This window comes from Odontesthes bonariensis, chromosome 5 (assembly GCF_027942865.1).
Source record: "Odontesthes bonariensis isolate fOdoBon6 chromosome 5, fOdoBon6.hap1, whole genome shotgun sequence".
Lineage (NCBI taxonomy): Eukaryota > Metazoa > Chordata > Actinopteri > Atheriniformes > Atherinopsidae > Odontesthes > Odontesthes bonariensis.
Window position 1 is genome coordinate 17,656,810 of NC_134510.1, and position 21,257 is coordinate 17,678,066.

Genomic DNA, 21,257 nt, shown 5'->3' on the forward strand with positions numbered 1-21,257 from the left:
GTTGTTGTCACAAAAAGTCACATTTCCAGAACTTTGTCAACCGATATGCTCTTATTTTATTTCATGTTATTTATGTATAACAATAATCTATAGGGCAGCATTCTTATTTCCTCTCTATGATAGTAAAGTATTAATGGATTAAATTGAATCGAACTGCATTGAATTGAATTAACATATTCTTGAGGAACAGACGCTAGCCCAAAAGTGGGAGAGGATTTCAGCTCTATCACACTTCATCTTTGGGAGATTGTTAAGATTATTTGTAATATCACACATAAAGAGATTTCAATGAAGAAGGGGGAATGAATGACAATATGCCAACATCAAAGCCAAATAGGCAACTATCCTCCAAATAAAACTCTCCTCAGATAAGGAGTAAGGCCAGGTGAGTAACTATAAAAACATTGTCATCATCAGATTAATGTGTTCAAAGCTTATAAAATTGATACAGATACAAAACTTTGCCTCAGTTTGCCAACTCTGGATTTAATCAGTGATAAAATGCCATGATGAAAACAATCCCTACCATATGTTTGGAGGCTCAGGAAATTTGTGCTTTACACTGTCAGCAGTGGCTGACAGTGTAAAACACCCCTCCTCCTTCAACATTGCTATACACACACCACATACTCAGATACATGTCTGCAATCACTGCAACACAATACTCACTCTGCATCTATGAAACTTGTATGATGTTAACACACAAAACAATATCCTGCTCGTCTATTTCTGCGCGAGCCAATCTTTCATAAGTGTTCAACAAACGCAAAAGATTACAGCTGATTGGAAAGATGCCAAACATTTCAACTTCTGTCTCACAGCTTTGTTTTGGCGTTACTGCAGGATGCTTCACTGTTGGAGGTGTTGGGTCAGACCACAGATTGAGAATTAAAGGAAAGATGCTGCTTTGCATGTTGGAGTTTAGCATAAATACACCTCCTGTGGACTGAACTAAGCTAACTACTGGGAGTGTTTTGACCTCTGAACCGCTGCGCTCTTTTAACCCTCTAAGTCTGCCTTCCTGTCTGACTGCTTGTTCCTCTGGCTGCCTGTCTCTATCAGCTTGGCTATTTGCCTGAGTGTCTGTCTTCAATATCATCTGGGGATGTACAAAGGCAGGAAACTGACACATAAAGGGAGCTCATCCCAGCACATGTATTTTCAGATGCACTGAAGCATGTCAAGTGAAGAAATGTGCTCAGTACATGTAAAATGAATACTTTTCAACCTAAATGAAGAAGCAAGTACTTGGTATTCTGTGAAATAGTGTGCACAGACAAAGGCTTCAACTGTCAAACTGACATTTTGTAATCACTGTAATAATAATGAAAATTGAAAAAAAACACATCAGAAAGTAAATTTACCCCTCTAGTTCTTGCAGTCTGCAATCAAATTGTGTGGTGTCATCATGCTGAAGTATAAAGAGACCTCTAATATACTGTTGTAGTTACCTATGAGTCTGTCAAAGTATTTGAAAAGATCCCCAAGTGATCTGAAAAGAATCATTCCACTATATAAAAAAAAATCATATGTAAGTGAGGTAAATTTATAAAGAATGCCAGTTTGTCCAGGACTGCCTGTCCAAGTCGATTCAGCCAGATAACAAACTGAAGGGAAAAAAAAAACCAACCAAGCTCTCCAAATTGTCATCACTTGCTGTGGGGGTAACTCTTACAACCGTTGGAGTCGAAGTGCATGTGTCTACAATCAAAAAGAGATGGTACAAATTTGACCTGGGTGGGAGATGATTCAGGAAAACAAATTCTTTATTGGACCAAAAGAAAAAGCAACGGTATAGTTTGCTAGTATTTCTAAGGCTCTTTCTTTTGGAATCACGCTCAATGGGCCGACCAATCAAAGATTGAATTGTTTGAACCCACTAACAGTGTCAGGATCTGGATTTTAAGTTGTGTCTTGTACTTGGTTTTTGGTGTCAGTATGCAGTTATGTTTTATTTTCTCCTTGTGTATTCCCTTAGTGTGCTCTCTCTCGCCCCCTGTGTTCTGCCATCTCTCTCTCTCCTCAGTCTCTCTCCTGCTCTCATTTACTCACCTGCAACCCGTTTCCAATCAACCACCAGTTCCTACTCCAGTAATCACCTCCCCAGTATATATGTCTGTCTAGTCTTACCACTCCTCGCCGGATCTTCTTCATTACCTTCCCAACCTTGGTCTTCGATGCTTTTGTCTTGAGTCTTGTCATGTCCCTTGGTCTAGTCTTGTTCCCCCGGTCCCTGGTGTTTCCTAGTCTGTCCTTTGCTTTGTTTTGTTGTTTTCTAGTTTTATTTCCAGTTTAGTTTTTTGACATTCCAGCTTTGCTGCGTCTTTTGTTTATATTTATTTGTCAATAAACCCGTTAACTTGATTTTGCCTCCCGTCGTGTCTGCACCTGGGTCCTCCCTGAAAAAACAACCTGACAAACAGTAGAAATCTTTTGGACAGACCATAAAGACCTTCTTGTTTTTTTGTTTTTAGAAAAATATAACGCTAGCTCTGAAGCACTGCAATGAAAATGCTATGGTTTGGGGGTTTCTTTTTTCCATTTTGGGGACTGGGCAGCTCAGAGTATCAAGATATACCAATGAATGGCTCAAAAAGAAGATGGTGGGAATTTTAAAAAAATTATGGAAATTTTGTGAAGGTTAACTCAACATTGCAGCCAGTGGCCCAAACTCAGCCAAGAAAAATTGTGCTACAATATCCAAGTGATGAGCAAAGATTCATGGATTTTTATGTCTGTACCAGCAATGCTCAGGACCACGAGTGGTCTTGTGCATAAGATTTTTGCGCCCTGTTCTTTTTTCAAAGAAAAAATCCTGGTTTTCAAATCTGTTTTAAACACTATAGACTGCAAACTTATTTGTCAATTTCAATACTTAACTGTAGTTTAGAACTTCTTGATGTGTGGCTGCAAGGCTATAAGAGTATGGAGGAGAGTAATAGACTTTACCTTGGCTCTGGGTGTTTCATTGGATATTTATCACTGCTGCTTAGTTCGGAGCATTGCTAATTATGCAAATCATATAGAGATTCACTGACCTGGCAGCGGCATGTGCGTTACACCCAGCAGCCTGGATGTCATCTGCAGAGGCTTGTTGATTTCTGAAAATATTGATCGTAATTTATGACAGTCTGATTGACTTTTGAATTTGCTCTCGATTCTTTGGTAATAACATTGATATTGAATATGTGTTGCAGCATCCAGTCTCAGTCATACATTCTTGTCCCTCAAAAAAGTGTGCTAACTCTCACAGGTGTTAACCTTTCAGCTAAATCTCTCAATTCCACTTGATAAAAGGTTACTGTCACTGAAATTGAAGTGGTTACATCAAATGACATTAACTTACAGCCCCTATAATGTTAAATCGTTAGGTTATTGAAGGCCATTTTAATTACAGGATAGTAGCACAGAAGGCCTGGATGTAAAACACACAGCCTGCCACTGAGGACCCAACCTTAAGTTACACTATACTTTAATGCTTGAGTTTCTCCTGGTAGTTTGAGGTCTAATTTAATTAGCTGTCTAACACTGTCACCACGGCAACATATTTGTGTGCATGAGAGCTTGTTCTTGTGGTAAGCATATGTGAGCTTGTGTGCATGCTCATACTCATGTGATTTATGTGCATATGTGTCTTTGAACATTAGTGTGAGTCTGTTCAGGCATGTATGCTTGTACTTATGTGTTTTTGGTCTTTAAGTGTGTCTGTGCGCATTCACAGCAAGCTGAAAGCAGCTGTAAAATTCCTCTGCGAGCATCACAGAGGGGAGGCTGATGGGAGCTGACATGGAGGAAGAGTGAAGGGAGGTGGGAAAGAAAGATGAAGGTAAGAGTGGAGCAAGGGGAGATGGTGGTTGCCAACTTCCCTCATGATTGAAGGTTTAGTTAGGCTTTGCAAAAATTCTGCACTCTGTCGAAGAATACTGATACTTTTACAACTATTGTCCCGATCTTATCAAGTGTAACCCATACACCTTGGATGCATCAGCTCCGACTAAAGCAGTTCCCCCTAAATATTTGCAGATGGTGCTGAAGTCTGGTTTTGGCCATGGTTTTACTGCAGGACCCATTCCCAGTAATTTATGATCTTTTTGTATTTTAGAAGGCAAATAGTGATTTAATTTTATTTTAAGCTAGACCTTATGTAAGAAGAGGGAAAAGATAAACTCTAGGGAGGAGGAAAGTAGAGAAATAGATACAAGAAAAAAGTATAGCAGGAATCATGCCATTTTGGGTAGGCTGAGCGAAACACAGAGTGTGAAAATGGGCTTTTTGTGTTATTCACATTAAAAGAAATATAAAAAAATAAACAATATTTATTTTTATTTTTTTTCGTTCTGGACTATAGGGTTAATTTTTTTTTTGTTTGTTTTTTCTTGTTGTCAGATTTTTTTTGTCTCAAACTAGCCACTCACCACCTGTTCCCTGTTTCCTATTAGCACACCTGCATCCACTTACCTGATTACACTCAGTACTATTTAAACATCCAGTTTTCCATGAGTTCCGTTTCACAGTTCAGCTCTGATTGCATACTGTAGCCTGATACCTCACCTCACCTCACCTCACATCACATCACATAACATTCTGCTGAATAATTAAAAAAAAAAAAAGTGTTCATTCTTTGTTTTGTTTTGGTCTCCCCAACCTTCTTCCAGTGTGTATTCAAGTCATGATTTCAATTTAAACATTACACTTATGAATTCATCAGATTGTTTGAGATGGAATCCTTTCTGTTGTTTCAGAATCTAAATTGACAAATGGACTAATCGGAAGCAAATATGATGATGGTTTAATATAGATGGAGGTTCAAGTGCAGTAATCTTTGATGCAGTGCCTTATTTCTCAAAAAGAAGTGTTTCTGCTGGCATTTGTTATTGATTGTATTCATGTATTGCGAAGTGGCTAATATCGTCATTTTTTAGTTTGAAATGTTTTTCTGCAAGACTGGAGTGGTTAATGTCAATTCTGAGACTTGTGGCATGAATCGGATTAAACATATCTGGCTAAACTAACCTTAACAATGTTTCTGAAACCCGGGTTATCAACCTGGTATGTCAACCTCGGTTTTTAGATTCTGAACATGTGCCTGTACGTGTATGATAAAGGGGTGATTGCATCTGTTGACTGCCACTTAATTAAAACATGAGGAGCTCTGACAAGTTGTTTCCATATGGACTTAGAGACTGAGGTGTGGTGGTTAGCACTGCCACCTCACACCAACAAGATTCCTGGTTTGAATCCCGGCTGGAGCCTTTCTGTGTGAAGTTAGCTCGTTCTACCTGTGTATCCGGGGACTCTGGCTTCTTCCCGCCATCCAAAAACATGGATGTAAGGTTAATTGGTGGTTCAGAATTGACCCTTGGAGTGATTGTGAGAGTGCATGGTTGTTTGTCTCATGTGGCACTGTGACTGGATTAAGCGTGTGTAGAAAATGGATGAATAGATTTACATTAAATGAATGTGCTGCTGGTACATTCTTGAGATGTGAGAAGCATGAGTTTTGTAACATGCTACACTGTTTTTATTAAAAAAAACAAAGAAAAGAAGCTTCTTTGGAAAATTTTCTCTCATCCAGATTCTAAACTGCTTAACGAAAATGGTTTTATATCTAATGATTTTATTGTATTTTTTTAAAAAAAGTTTCTGAAATATTTGAAACGAGATGAGAGTGAACATGAATAAGAATGAAAACACATGAATCAGTGCAGTTTGGGGAGTCACTGAATACTGAAACACTGTATGAGAAATCAGGCAAGAAGATCTTTTATGGCTCAGCGGTGATTTCAGGGAATAAAAACAAGTGTTGGTTCCAAATCTTAAAAAGTCAGCATGGCACAAGATTAAGAATGATGCAAATTTGTTTTAGGTTGCACCACACAGAAGTGAGTCAGCATTATCTGACTGCCTGCGATTCGGCACAGTCAGTTAATGCGGGTCCCTTGCCAGAGACTGGTAAAAGGACCATCAACAATATGCAAAGATGTGTGGCCTGTGTTGTTTAAGGAAAGGAGTTTTAGGACTTGCACTTGTACTTGACATGTGTCCTTTGTAATAAGGAGCTAAGAAGAGCATGTGTAACTGTTCATATAATCAAAAGCATTGTCGGCACCTTGAACAGTTTGTATATTTAAAATAAATTCAGACTTGATTTTTTTGGGGGAAAGTGACAGCTCTACAGTGTTTCCCAACCCTGGTCCTCAAGCCACACTGCCCTGCATGTTCTCCATGTTTCCCTGCTCCAGCACACCTGATTCAAATAGATTCAAAAGATTTTGTAGGGCTCAAAGAACTAAAGAGCTCTGACAAAACCCATTATCACAAATACTGTAGAGGACCAAAGTTGCTCTCGTCCAGCACAATGATCAAAATGTTACCACTTTATGTCTCTATATAAATTTTATATTGTGAGGGTTTTCCTGCTGGGTGTCTCAGATCCTTCACTAACATAACCCATGCAATTCTTGTGCTTTCAACGCACAGATTTTGTTGTCTAAACCTACCTCAAAAGTCACTGTCAATAGTGATAAAAATAACAATGGTCTTACGCAATAATGAAACAATGGTGCCCAAGGTAAAACCAAAAACACCAACGGTCAAAATGTCTACTGATATTTCTGGGTTGACAACGGGCATCTACAGTTGAGCATTTGCTGAGAAAGGCAGAGACTGTTCATATGCGTGGTATCTGTGAGTGAAAAAAATGGCAAAGTTTTACTCTGGTAACAGTCTCACCTTCTGTAGTAGTTTGAATATGTAAGCCACTAATGAATGAAAACAGCTTGCCCTTGAAAATATTCCCAAAAAAGGCCACACACAAGCACACTGCAGTGAAAAAACATTCAACTGGCGAAAAAAAAAAAAAAAAAAAAAAAAAGACTAATGCGTATGTAGATCTCGAGTTCTCTGGAAGAAAAACGATGACTGTTAGTTCTGTGGGTTCTCCCAGCACTCTGGTGGAAATTTGCACTTGTGATCTGTCACTGTACTGCCTCACCCCTCCCTTTCAAAAAGCTTTCACTGAACTAGATGATGTGCTGGACATGGCTAACTCAAGATATAGTCATCATAATAACCTTAATTATTGTGCTGATGTCAGGTCATCAATTGGCCCAAGAAGTGTTGCAACAGGGGAGGTCTTGTCTTGAACCTGCTTGATCCCGTGAGCAGTTATAGTTCACATTGGGACACAAGCTTCATTTTCTTGATTAATCTGATTTATAGTAGTAATCATCATGTTGATCTACTGCTTTCCAAGCAGTGGTTTAGGTAATTAATCCAATCAGCTGCACATTATTTTTAGCAACAAGTTTCCTATGAAAACACTGGTTATGCTGTGAGTGTGTGAAATACAGGAATTAGAATATCATCAGAGTTAATAATTAAGAGTCCCATATTCTTACATGAATAATCAAAATGATTATTGACTGTTTGATTTCATTTTAAGAGATGTACACCCATAAATGCAGCTTTTACACTTAGTTTTTTTGGTTTGTTTTCACCTTTATTGTTTAAAGAGGAGTCTTCTTACATTAAAGCTGCTGGGATAATACTCAGATACTTCTCTGAGTTTTAGAACTCAAACTGAAAACGAAGGCCTTAGGAATCGTGCTAATTAATGGGAGTCAGTTGTATGTGATCACTGGGGCAGAAAGAGCATCTCTGGAGGGGTGAAACTTAAAAACAAAGTGGCTAGTCTTATGACACTCTGCAGGGGTGAGAGCCTGCTAAAGTTCACCACCTCTGTATTGTGTAAGCAGCACTGTTATTTGAAACTGCCTTCATCCTGGGTAGAAAAAGATTACAACACTTTATCAGAGATGGCAGATAAAAAGTAACCTGCTTTTTTTCTTCTTTTTTTCTCCAGGGTTGGATATTCCGACCTTTTATTTGAAGTAATAATAAATGTGTGAGATGAGTAATAAACTAACTTTAAGTAGTTTCATTGAATACCTTTAATTCTTGAATTTGCATGAATGTTGCACAAATGTGGGCTTACTGTGATGCCAGCTTCAGGAACACTGCCAGTCTCACCTCCTGTGCTGTACAGTGGCTCTATTTTGCAGGGCCAGGTCCAAAGCAGAGAGTCTGTCTCTTTGCAGTCAAACATTTACATGTCTGCAAACTAGAGGTGGGATTTCATCAAGTGGAAACTGATGTCTGGGCACAAGTGTCTGTGCCACATAACCCACCAGTGTCCATAGGTGGTATGGACCTGGTCCTGCTGGCAGGTAGTTTAGGAAAAGTACAAGCCTACTTATTTAGCTCAAACCATGCATTCAAAATTCTTGCTAAAGGGTAGTATTCACAAAACTTGCAAATGTACCAGTTTCTACATTGTAGATATTGAATGTGCTGTATGCAATTCACCTTTTCTGTTTTTGTGTCTACAAGCTCAAGCGTCAGCCATCTTCATGTTTAGGTCCATAAAATTCTAAACTGAATTTAAATAGCTATTCTTACAGCTATTTTTATTTTTTTTTACAGTGGCCATAATCCAAAAACTTTAACTACCACCTCACTGTTGAGCCACTTCAACACTGCTGATTCAGAAACTTTGCTACATATCTTGGTACAGCACTGATACCGCAGGGCTGTGTGAGCCTGCACAATTAATCACTGTAGTCATAATAATGATTCTCTTCACTGAATAAAATAGGACATTTCAGAATAAATTTAGGAGAACGAGATTAAAAGAAAACACCTTCACTGTAGGAGTTTTCTCAATTTATTGGTTCAACTTTTGCAGATGTGAGCTCCTCGCCACTTCCTGATGTTGATGAGTAAATCCCATTTCAGATGCACATTGTGCTGACATATTTTACACCGCTTTTTTAGTTTATCAACAAAGCATGTGCACAGTAAATTATAAGAAATGAGTCACTACAGTTTTAGTCAAAGCTGCACTCTTTGCAAATTGCTCATATGGATTAAAGTTCATTGTTACATAATACTGACAAACAGTTCGCCACCAGTCACCAAACCAACAACCCGACTCCCCCTTCAGGGAAATGAAAGTATGGAAAGTTCACAGACCACCCAAGAAGATGCACACGATCAATGCGTGGCTCAGAAATAATGACCTTACTAACTGTGAAGTTGTATTTATCTCCAAGTCTTGTGAAATTAGAAAAAAGCAGCTCAATGCTGTAATGACAGAGAAATGTTTTGGCAATCATGGCTCTATCACACTTTCACACTTGTATACAAACTGTGCATGCACAGAGGTTTGTCATGGTGAAACAGTGGCATAGCTGACAAAGAAGTTATTCTCCACCTAGATAATAAATCTGTGTCTTTGAACTCTCCTGACCTGGCTCCCATCCACAACAAATTTTCAGTCACGATTGAAGAATAGGTCTTGTGTTGTAGACTGAACCTCCCATCTTCCAGTATGAAGGGCCTGCTTTGTTCTTTTAGCTGTGCTTAATTTCTTCAAAGTGCAGGCTCGCTGAAAAGCGTAATACTAATGGGCATTCAAGCCAAAGATTGCATTTGGTGAATTGCAGTCCATGAATGAGCCCATAAGCACTACAGCAAGGCTGTTTTGAGGATTTTAGAGAACTCGTAATAGATAAAACAAAATGGGCCGAGTGTCAACAGCTTCCTTAGCTGACTCTGAGTTTTGTAAAGTTTTGACCTGCTCATATAAATTTCTAAAAGGACTTTTCTTTAGGAACTATAACTAACAAACATACAAAATATTTTTTTTACAAGTGTTTGTTTTGGTTGAAAAAGCATAAATGTAGGCATATTAAAACACTTGGTTTAGCAGCTTTTTATGCTGTTAGATAACTTTTGCACGATATTACAAAGACGTCCTTCAAAATCTAAAGTTATCAAGGCTAGATGTATTGTAGTCTTTATTTGTAATTTCTAAACAATGGGGCATCAGATATTAGCTTGCCTTCTTGGTCAATTGGTCAATCAAAAGAAACAATACAAAAACTGAGCCATAACTACATTAGAACCGTTACTGTCACAACATGGCCTTCTGTAACCGGTGATATAATATGTCTTATGTAATTTGTTTGTTAAGTGTCTGAGACAATACTCTGCCCTCCGACAGGTAGTTACACAAGGACAATTCATTCATCTGTTTATTTATTGAGCTCATACATATATTTATGGTTTAGTTAAATTTTTTTTCAGTCATCGTCATGTTGTTGTCAAAACAGTTTTTCATCATACTCCGACCGAAGTCTGATGAGGACCTTCAGTCTGGGCTTTCAATGCATTTTTTAAAATGTGTTTTTGTTAAAATTTTGCCTGTCAATTTTAGTGTGAAAGTTGACTCAGCTTACAGGACACAATCACTAAGCTAAGCACTTGTCAGGTGTGGTGGATGGCCGGACACGGATGCAGACTCCAGAGGTAGAGAACAAAACTTGGTTTACTCACAAAAAAAGGTTTAACAAAAAGCGCGGCTGAGCCGGATAATACTATGGAAGCCCGTTTCCGCCACTTAATAAAAATAAATTTAGAAATACTATCTCATAATTATGAGATACTAAGTAGAAATTATGAGATACTATCTCATTATTATGAGATAGTAAGTCGAAATTATGAGATAGTAAGTCGAAATTATGAGATACTAACGGTGTGTTCAGACCGGACGCAGTGCGAATTTTTCACGCGACGTGATTACATACAAAGTCAATGCAAAGACGCGAATAGACACGAATTCGAGCCGGCGGCGCGAATGACAAGACGCAAATTCGCGAGAGTTCAGAAAATCCAACTTTGGCAAAATATTCGCTTCACGACAGCCTATCAGCGTTGAGATTCTGGACGACAGTGACGTCCCGGGATCTTTTTAATTGATATCTGCCACACACCGGAGACAGATGGACAGGCGCTCCGCAGCTGAAATGGAGTCGTGTCTGGGTCAGTGACATCATCCGGAGGTGCACTCAGCTCGGAGAATTTCACCGCCTTCTCCAGGATTTGCGCCTGGATGACGGCCGCTTCCAGCGGTATTTCAGGCTCACCAGGACCCAGTTTGATGACCTGCTCGGGAGGATCGGTGCCGTGATCTCTCTGCAGGACACCAACTACAGGCGCTCCGCAGAAAGAGCACATAGTTTTATTGTATACTTTTAATTGTCTCAGACCAAACAAACCAAGAAACCAAGAAAGAGTAAACATTTGGTATTTTACAAAGAGCAGTTACATAAATGAGCTTCAACTGATCGATCCCTTTGGAGGTCTTTTACCAAGACACTTTTCTAATACTAATGAATGAGTGTTTACTTTTCAATAACACTAGAGGGAGAAGGCATGACGCTGGACACGCTGTCCTCCTTATGCACTCTTCCTGAAACAACCTGCTTTGGGTTACTCATTGTATACACACATAGACACACAGTCTGTCATAGAAAGAGAAAACAACAGCTTTCCCCATGCAACAGACAATCTTTACAGGTCACCACCTCTGTCAGCACAAGTTCTCATCAGCAACCGAACAGTGTGAACATTTATAGCAGGAGCAAGGCTCTATTTTGTTTGTGATGTTCAAAGATCCTTAGATGCAAGTTAACAGACACTGATGACTGTTTGCGAACCTTAAAGGAGAACTGCGGTATTTTCAACATTAAGCCTCATTTATGAGTCGTCTGCAATGTTTTAGAACCCCCCTTACCGCTTTTTTGATGTTTACTGCCGTCTCCGGTATTTGCCTAATTTTGATTCTTCTCAACCTGCTTCAGAATGGCAAGCATGGTGCATGTCCAAAAAGGTCCGTAAAAGCACCATAAACGTCCGTTTTCAAAATCATCAACTCACCGGAGTGGTTACTGGTGTGCACTGGTAATCCATATCAAATTTCGTTGCGAAAAGTTGCTTCTGTCGTGTTTTATTTGGCAGCTCGTTCATGCTCGCACTATTTTCTTAGCGGTGGCGGAGTAATATCAACGAACATCCAGTACAAAATGTCAAATAAAACACGACAGAAGCAACTTTTCGCAACGAAATTTGATATGGATTACCAGTGCACACCAGTAACCACTCCGGTGAGTTGATGATTTTGAAAACGGACGTTTATGGTGCTTTTATGGACCTTTTTGGACATGCACCATGCTTGCCATTCTGAAGCAGGTTGAGAAGAATCAAAATACCGGAGACAGCAGTAAACATCAAAAAAGCGGTGAGGGGGGTTCTAAAACATTGCAGACGACTCATAAATGAAGCTTAATGTTGAAAATACCGCAGTTCACCTTTAATGTCAATGAACCTTAATATGTCATGAAGCATCACACATTGACAGAAATGTGTGGGTGGAAAACTGTGGCTGTAAGGTGAAAGCACATGTAAACATTTCTGTTAGATGTCAGATTTACACTCTCTCACAGTAAAGGTTTTGCAAGCTAACGTTTAATTTGGCGCCACCAAACCCTGTCGCTACTTGAAACTGATTTTGTGGAATGATATCATGGAAAATCTCCTTTAGTGAGTATTTGAGTTGCTCCGTGTGACAGTGACTGATAAAACCATCATCTATAAATTTTCTATGAATATATTTCTGCTGTCACTCTGACAACTTTGAAAAAGGGCCTCCTTTGGAATGTGGTGTGCCCTCTGACCCCATGGTGCAGGGAGTTTACATATCCATGTCTATACTAGTTAAAACCACATTCCTCCCTCTGATCTGGGTCAAAGATAAAAGATGAGACTGATCTGATGCTGGCAAGCAAGACATATTTGACATCAAAAGATAATAATTATGATAATAATAATAAAAGGAACCCCTCTAAAACATAACGAAACCACAAATTATGACATACAGATGTCATGTAATTTAATGTACCACCTTTTGATCTGTTCTTCCTCAAACCAGTCCTCTCCAAAAAAATGGAGCCTTTTGTTTTGGCAATTCCATTGCCTGCCCTACTAATGGACTACACTTTTGCTGCAGTTTCTGCTTGGAATACTGAAGCACACTGATAATACTTGCTGTTGCTCCTAGGCCCAGTCACACAAGATGTGTGCTGGAGGCATGACATAGAAAGAGCACAGATCTGCTTTTGCTTACAGAGGCATGCATGAGGGAAAGTGCTGGAGGCAACTTCTTGCTGTTGCACTACAGTGACACGGTTAAGAGCTGTCAATCACTCTGTGTTGCTAACGATATTACTGAATAGAGTTCTGAAAATAAATTCAGAGACTGGGTGAATTGAATAACAACTGGCATCTGCCACAATTGTTGCTCATAAGAATAAATAACCTCACTTCATAAACACATCCTTGCCTTATTCACAACTACAGCTTCCATTTCTGGTAACTAGGGAGATACAGGGGCAATGTTACATTGCCGATGAAACCCAAAATCCACTGATTAGTTATGATACCCTTTGTAATAATCATATCGTAATTACTATACAACATAAAAGGTGATGCTGGCTACGTTCCCACTTAGAATTAGATGTAATGCTTGCGATCAATCATAATCAGCCCACTTTTGACAAATGCATCCAATTTATTGAATAATGTTTTACAAGGCAGACTGACAAAGACATTTATTCCTGAACGTTACACGAGAACGTTGCACATCACACACAGACCATCTTTTAGAGACAGAATGAGACAATGAACAGACTTGTCAGTGAAGGAAATTGGAACCATGTGGTGTGGGAAGTAAAATTGACTTGCTTTAATAAGACTGAATGAGAGGATATATTTTGCACTACAAGAATTTCGATTGTGAAATGTCTCTTGTCACAACGTGGCTGCGAAAGGACTCCAATGCAGGACACACAAACAAATCAGTTATAAACGTCATTGGGGGTTAAGGCCGGGGAGGTAGTGAGGGTGTCTTCAGTCTTGGGTGCAGGTGAGTGTGAGTCCGTGAATTCACAAGGTCGTAGTTACTGACAGCAGGATATCTCAGAGAGCACGCGTGTAGACACACCAGGCACATAAGAAAGTGGCATAGATTAGTCAAAACACAAGTTACTATGACTAAGGAGGCCTTGATCACGCTACCGTACTGAGTAGTCGGGCGATGAGTGGAAGGAGAGTCCAGGTTAAATACTGCTGAGGATGAGTGATGGTTGTCAGGTGTGCAGAAGGAACTGAGGCAGCTTCTGGGAGGGGTTAGCAGAGTTGGTGCTCACGCTCATGCCCACACTCACAAACATACACGACAGAGGGAGGAAAGAGAGAGCAGGTAAGCGTGACAAGGGAGAAGGAGGGTCAGCACCTGAGAGGACAAAGGGACCGTGACACCCCTACAAAATAACACTTACACATTTAGGGTATATAATTTAAGAACATCAGCAAACATACTGCTAGTGGCTACTAAAATACTCTTGCATCCCCAAAATACAACACTCAGTTTACGGCTGATCTTTGTTAGTTCTGATGGTTCCTGTCTGACATGTCACAGCCCACAGTTTGGCAAAGACAGTCACAGGGAGTAAAACAATTATTTTGCCATTTATCTTATTACAATTTCTGTTCACATGAGTGTTGCCTGAAAAAAATGCAACTATGCTGACAACAGCATGTTTCTGAAAACTCTGACGAAAGAGACAGATGGCTGCATGGGCTGTCTCATTTGGAACAATTGCATAAAAAAAAGCACAAAACAAAAGAAAAACTCTAGCCCTAATGCACCTTTTGGAAAATTGCTGTGAAATGTTAGATATCAATTTAAAAGAAAAAGAAAAGTGGTGTCTGCCTGCGTAGCTACCTGCCTACATGCAGCTATTTTTTGTCTTTTCCTGATTAAAGTCTCTGTTAAAGAATTATACATGATCTAATTGGAATATGCAGAAAGTTTGTCACGTCGGTTAATCCTATTTACGTTGTCTAAATCCTGACGGTACGGAACATTATTCGACAGATTACAGAGGTTCTTACAATAATATTGGTCACTGTCGTTTTGCTCTAAATCTGAAAAATACCACAATGTAAACACGAGTTAGAATAATTAGATCAGACAATTCCCAGATTTCCTGTAAGAGAATGTATGAGTTTAACATGTTTCTATGTATTTTCATTCAGTCATATAGTTTGTGTCATTTTGTGATATTTATGAATCATTTGTTCTTTTTTCCATTTTATGTGAATTTAATTGACAGTACAGTTATCTTATTACCGGCCATTTAACCAACGCAGACCCCAGTCTCCCTCTCACAAGTCTGTCCTTTGTATGAAAAGCATGTTTGAGTGGGCTGTCCCAAAGTTGTTTTCATTTTCTCCATTTTGTCAAGAAAGATAAAAGCCCATTATCTGTAAATGGCAGATAATTTCTCTGCTCGCATGAAGAGCCTTCCACAGCTAATCCACATAAAGGAAGTCTGTAGATTCAGCAGCAGAACAAGGTGAAAAATGAGACCTTTAACATGGCGTGAAAGAAAGAGGAGAAAGGACGGAAGGCTTGACTATAAATCAGTCTTGTATGCGTATCTGGAAAAATCACAGTGATGGTGCAGCGCTGCACTAAACGGTATGATCTATAAGGAATTTAAAGGGGACACATTTTTAAAAGAAGAAAATAACTTCTGTACTTGAGAGCATATATTTGGGTGTCTAAAGTCATGAACACCTCAAAGACTCAGAAAAACACAACCATGGCATTTTGTTTTGGACCCCCTAGAGCTGGAAATTTGTTACTCAGTAAAGCATTCAGATTTATAGTGAAACTTACATCACTTTCCAAGGTTATCCAGCCTCTTTTTCTTTGTCTCCGCCTAACTTCAAATTCAGATTATGCTGCAATTGTTGTGCTTCAATAGTGGGAGGTTTTTGCTCTTGCTTCTAGTTTATGTAACATAATAAATAAAGTAGCTAAGGATCCTCAACCAGAACTTTATTTAATCTATCAAGAAGAAATCTGAATTTAAATTGGCATTGATTAATTTTGTCGAGTCTTAAGTTGGAGCTTTTGATCTCCCATTTGTCACTGAATGCACCATTAATAAAGCACAAGCAATGGCTTTTACAAAAACAAATATTGGTGAAATGTTGGCCATAAAGCAATTCTTAATGTTAACCACTTAAAACGTAACAAAACACAGAGGATTAGGGCTAAAGGGAAGTCCAAAATTTATGGAGCCAATAGGTGACAGAGGACGCATGGCAAGATTTAATGTGTTTCTTTGTGTTATTTTGAGAGAAGCATCTCACAGTTATTTAATTAAAAACTTGCGTGTGCTTCCAAAAAGAGGGCATGGGTAGTTCTCCACTAAAGCCCAAATGAACTGTCCATAAACCAAATATCAGCTTCAGTGAAGTTGGCCCAGACAATAACTATACTATGATATATCTAATATGATGCCGTAATTCCATCTAAAAAGCTTTTGTGCTTTCTCTACTTAATCAAATATCATCATGCAATCATGTACATTCTTTAAAATTTATTTTCAAATCGTGGGGCATCTGACATTATTTTGCTTTATTGGTCAAGGGAAAATGATGAAAAAAATAGAATTGAGCCATGACATTAGACCTGTTACACTCGCAACACTGCGTTTCGTAAGGTAATCCGGCATGTTTAATAAAGTGTCAAAAGCCCCACTGACACTGTTTAAAAAAAAAAAAAAAAAAAAAAAAAAGTGTAACATGTGGCTTTTGATTGCAATGTGAATGATTTTATCTGCTGAAAGAGTCCTTGGTGACTATGCATTAGTCAAACTTGGCACAGCAGCGAACACAACAGCTGGGTGCTCTCACCTGAGGAAGCTGTAGCTGTAGATATAACATGTATATATTTTAAGAGACGCAAGTTTACCAACTGCAATATCTCACATTAAGGCTTAAGGACAAAAAGAGTCGAGATGTTTTTTTTGTATTTTTCTTAACCTAAATACTAGACATCTAGCAGTTCACATTGTCCCCCTGTGGTGCAGGGCTGACGTCCACCGCCCCGTTAAAATAATAAACTTGTGTAAATATCTCAGAGGTGTGCTTATCAGAAACTGATACAGCCTGCAGGATAGTGTAATATTATATCCCCATATTGTTGCAGTGACATGTCTGTTCCCTGGGAGGGAGGTGGTGTTATACTGGACCGATAATTTCTAGCCCGCAGAGCACCAATGATAAACCCGCCACTACAAGCAATGGGAAAGGATTCTACCTTCTTGTTTTAGCAGATGTTACCACATTTTAGTGTTTTAAGTCATGTTGTTGCCAGTGTTTTAAGTTTTTGAGTTTATATCTTTCTTTTTCCCCTCTTCTTTGATTGCTTTTAACTGTGTTTTTAATTTTTATTCTATTTTTTTTCTCTTTAAATAGCTGCTTTATGCTGTTCTTTTAAATGCCTTGTCTTTATGTAAAGCACATTGAGTTGCCTGTGGTATGAAATGCGCTATATAAATAAAGATGCCTTGCCTTGCCTTGCCTTGCCTTTAACTTGGCAACAACAGCTGACATAACTGAAGTGTGGTCTAATGAGAACCTCCAGTATGCACATTCAATACATTTCTTAATGTGTTTTTGATGGGTTTTTTTTTCTTGCTTAATTCTCCACATGGATAATTATTTCTTCAGCAGCTTCTTCCACTTCTACACAAAAAACAGGTTTCTAACAGCTTTATCTGCCAGTCACCAGTCAAGCTCAATCAGCCATTTTCAGTTTACAGAACGATTGACGCATTCCTCACTAAAATATACACTTCATAAAATGTTCCTTTAAGTATGATATCACATGTCCCCTGTTTTTAGGAAAAAAGATGTTTGGGGATCCTGTTCCTTTACTTTTGTTGTTGTTTCAACCCTGGATATGGTGGATTACTGTATGGTACTGATGATGAGCCCACTGTTGTTTCAAACAACATGCAATCAATAATGCTGCATTTCAGGATAGCATTAGGCAACATTGTCACCCACTTACAGTTGGCCAGAAGCCATTTGCAGCACTTTTCAATGCCTTGGTGCCCCTCTAGCTTAATTTATCAGGGATCACAACTACATGTAGAGCTGAGTCACGCTACAGCTGACAGCTTGTCTTGGCCAGTTCATCAGATTACCATCCGTGTGCCAGTGTACATGCACAGGAGCGGAATCAAGTGTTTGACAGAACAAAGTTCAACGCTGTAACACAATGGACTGTATGAGAAAACACTTAATTTGAAGACCATTGTTTGTGTGGATAAAGCGATATGTACATATAGATGAATTTGCTGAACCGTCATGAAATCATTCAGATCTGGTGCTTGCACGACACTTCCGGGAGCAAAAATCTAAAATAATGATTGCAAAAGTAGAACTTCAAAACAGCAGTCCACAAAGCAAAGGATGACATCCCAGTAAGATATGTCCATCTTTTATATGCAGCCTGTGCTTGTAACAAACTCTGTTGAAACTTTGTGGAAATTAATATGTTCAGGTATTTGTCCACAATATTGTGACAGGAAGACTGATTGTTTCAATTTAAGGAGTTATAGTGAGAAAAAAAAAATCCCTCTCTTGCATTCTGCTGTTTTAATGTATGTCTGCTTTAATGCAGACTCGTGTAAAACTGTGTGCTTCTGTTTCACGGTGCCAGCATGCGCTCCCATAAGCCGGGTGATTCCACAAAATAATGTAAGTGTGTTTTTTTTTCTTTCGCTCCCATGGCTCTCATTTTTCCACCAACTCATTTTTCACTGATCCCTCTTTTTGGAAGCAGAGCCTTTTGGTAGCAGCTGCCCTGACAATGTCCCAGCAAAAGGCACATCCACCGTCATTTAGCCAAATTTGGAGTCATTAGTTTGTGATAATTGGATTATATCAATATCCTGAATGCAGACCTGGCATGTGCCAAAGAATTTAAGATGAATGTGTTTTTTTTTTTGGGTGACAAACAAACTGCTAAATGTGTTTGCCAATGAGGGAACACAAAAAATTTAGAGACGACATAATCATAATGATGTATTTTAAACACTGTGTACTAAAGCATCACTGCTTAATTCAAAGGAAAATCGATAAGTCAACAAGCATTAAGGTTCCAAACAATGACTTTAAATTCTGCGTGGGATTACAAAATAGGAACACAAATATTAAGTCTATAACTAATTAGTTGGAGGGGCAATGGAGGAATAAAACACATGGTGTTCAGGCTGTGTTTGTGCCATGTGGGTCTCTCAGTAATGCATTTACATGCAAGTCATCCTTGTCAGATCAGCAAAGCTCTTCCTTTTTTCTTTTGGAGAACAGAGCCAAGCAAAGAGTTTCACCTGTTGTGATTTCTAAATCCTTGTGACACTCATCAAAAGGAATTCGTTGTCTTAACAGCTGTTTTCTCAAGTTTTCCTTGCTACTGGCGCTCAGTGGGGTGATTTGTCAGGCGTATAAATTTCCCTTCAAGACGTTTTAGATATCAACTGTGCCAGAGCCAGCGATGATCATTTCAGATGTTTTTAAAAATGATTACTGGATGTCAGAATAGTGGGTGACTTCAATTCTCACTAGATCCTTTTATTCAAACCCATATCACTATAACCGAGGCCTCAGTAGGGGAAAGCCACTGCTCTGTTGTTTATTTAAGTGATGGCATGAACACACATTTTAAGAATCTGTTCCTCTATTATATCACATACAGTGAGTGTACTAAATAATGTCACCTCTTAAGACCTAATCTTTCTTTTTAATGCATTCACTTGGTTTATTTCTTAATTTTCATTCCATTGATATTATGATCATGTTACTCCAAAACTTGATGGGAATTTGATGCTTACATCGTATTTCTACGCTTATCTAAACACTCTGAATTTGTTACATGTAAACTACCAAAGGACTGACAGGACTGCCGTTGATTGGTTCTTCCATTGCTTCGATTTGACACCTCTAGAAAATTGTTTTTTGTAGCCGGTGACCTTGTATTTTAAAAAAAATAAACCTTTTTAGTGAACTACTTGGGTCAGTGATTCTTTTTTTTCTCTCCACTTTCTTGTTTTCTGTTTGCTTGACAGTTGCTCTGAACTTTTGGTTTCTCTCGCTGTTTCATTCTCTGTTATGTTTCTGCATTGTATATTTTACTCTTTTGTCATGATGCATCACCATAGCAACAAGGTGGTTTACAACAGGGAGCAGCTGAATAACATTGGAAAAGCAGAAATAATTCGACAACTGAAGCCAGAAATCCCACTGGAATTGAAAAGGAGGCGTCGTGGATGCAGAGCAGGAGCAAAGAGGAGAGAAAGAAAGAAGAAGTTCAAACCATCTCTGCCATCCTGCATCATGGGAAATGTAAGATCGTTAGCTAACAAGTTGGATGAACTTTTAGCCTTGATAAGGACTCAGCAAGAATATCGGGAATGTAGCATTATGTGTTTTACTGAGACATGGCTACAGGATCATATACCCGACTCCAGCGTCTCTCTGCCGGGCTTCCTGACTGTACGAGCAGATCGAGATATAAAGAGTAGCAGGAAAAGGAAAGGGGGTGGATTGGCAGTGCTTGTCAACAACAGATGGTGTCACCCAGGACATGTTACTGTGAAGAGTCGTGTCTGCGGTCCTGACATTGAGCTGTTGGCAGTGGGTTTTCGTCCATATTATTTGCCAAGAGAGTTCACCAGTGTTGTTTTGGTGGCTGTTTACATTCCACCCTCAGCTGTTGCCGACACTGCATGTGATGTCATCAGTTCCGTTGTTGCTAAGATACAGACTCAACACCCCAATTCTTTTGTGGCAATATCTGGTGATTTTAATCATGCCTCACTCTCTGCTACACTGCCAACTTTTCAACAGTTTGTCAGCTGCTCTACCAGAGAAAACAAGACATTGGATTTGTTTTACACAAATGTCAAGGATTCATACATTTCCAAATCAAGACCTCCCCTGGGAAAATCAGATCACAACCTTGTTTTTCTCTGTTCAGCATATAAACCCCTTGTCCAGAGACTACCTGTCACAAAAAGGACTGTTAGAAAGTGGTCAGAGGAAGCTGAAGAAGCCTTACAGGGTTGTTTTGATGCAACCGATTGGATTTCTCTTTGTAAGCCACATGGAGAGGACATTAATGCCATGACTGAGTGTGTGACTGACTATATAAACTTCTGTGTGGACAACACCATCCCCACCAGAACAGTGAGATGCTTCCCTAATAACAAACCCTGGATCACCAGTGAGCTAAAGGAACTATTGAACAGGAAAAAAAGAGCCTTTAGGGAGCGAGACAGGGAGTTACTGAGGAGTATACAGAAGCAGCTCAAAGTCAAGATCAGAGAGAGCAAGGAGGTGTATAGAAAGAAGCTTGAGAGTAAACTGCAGAGGAACAATATCAGAGATGTGTGGTCAGGAATGAAGAAGATCACAGGCCTCAAGCAGAGGGA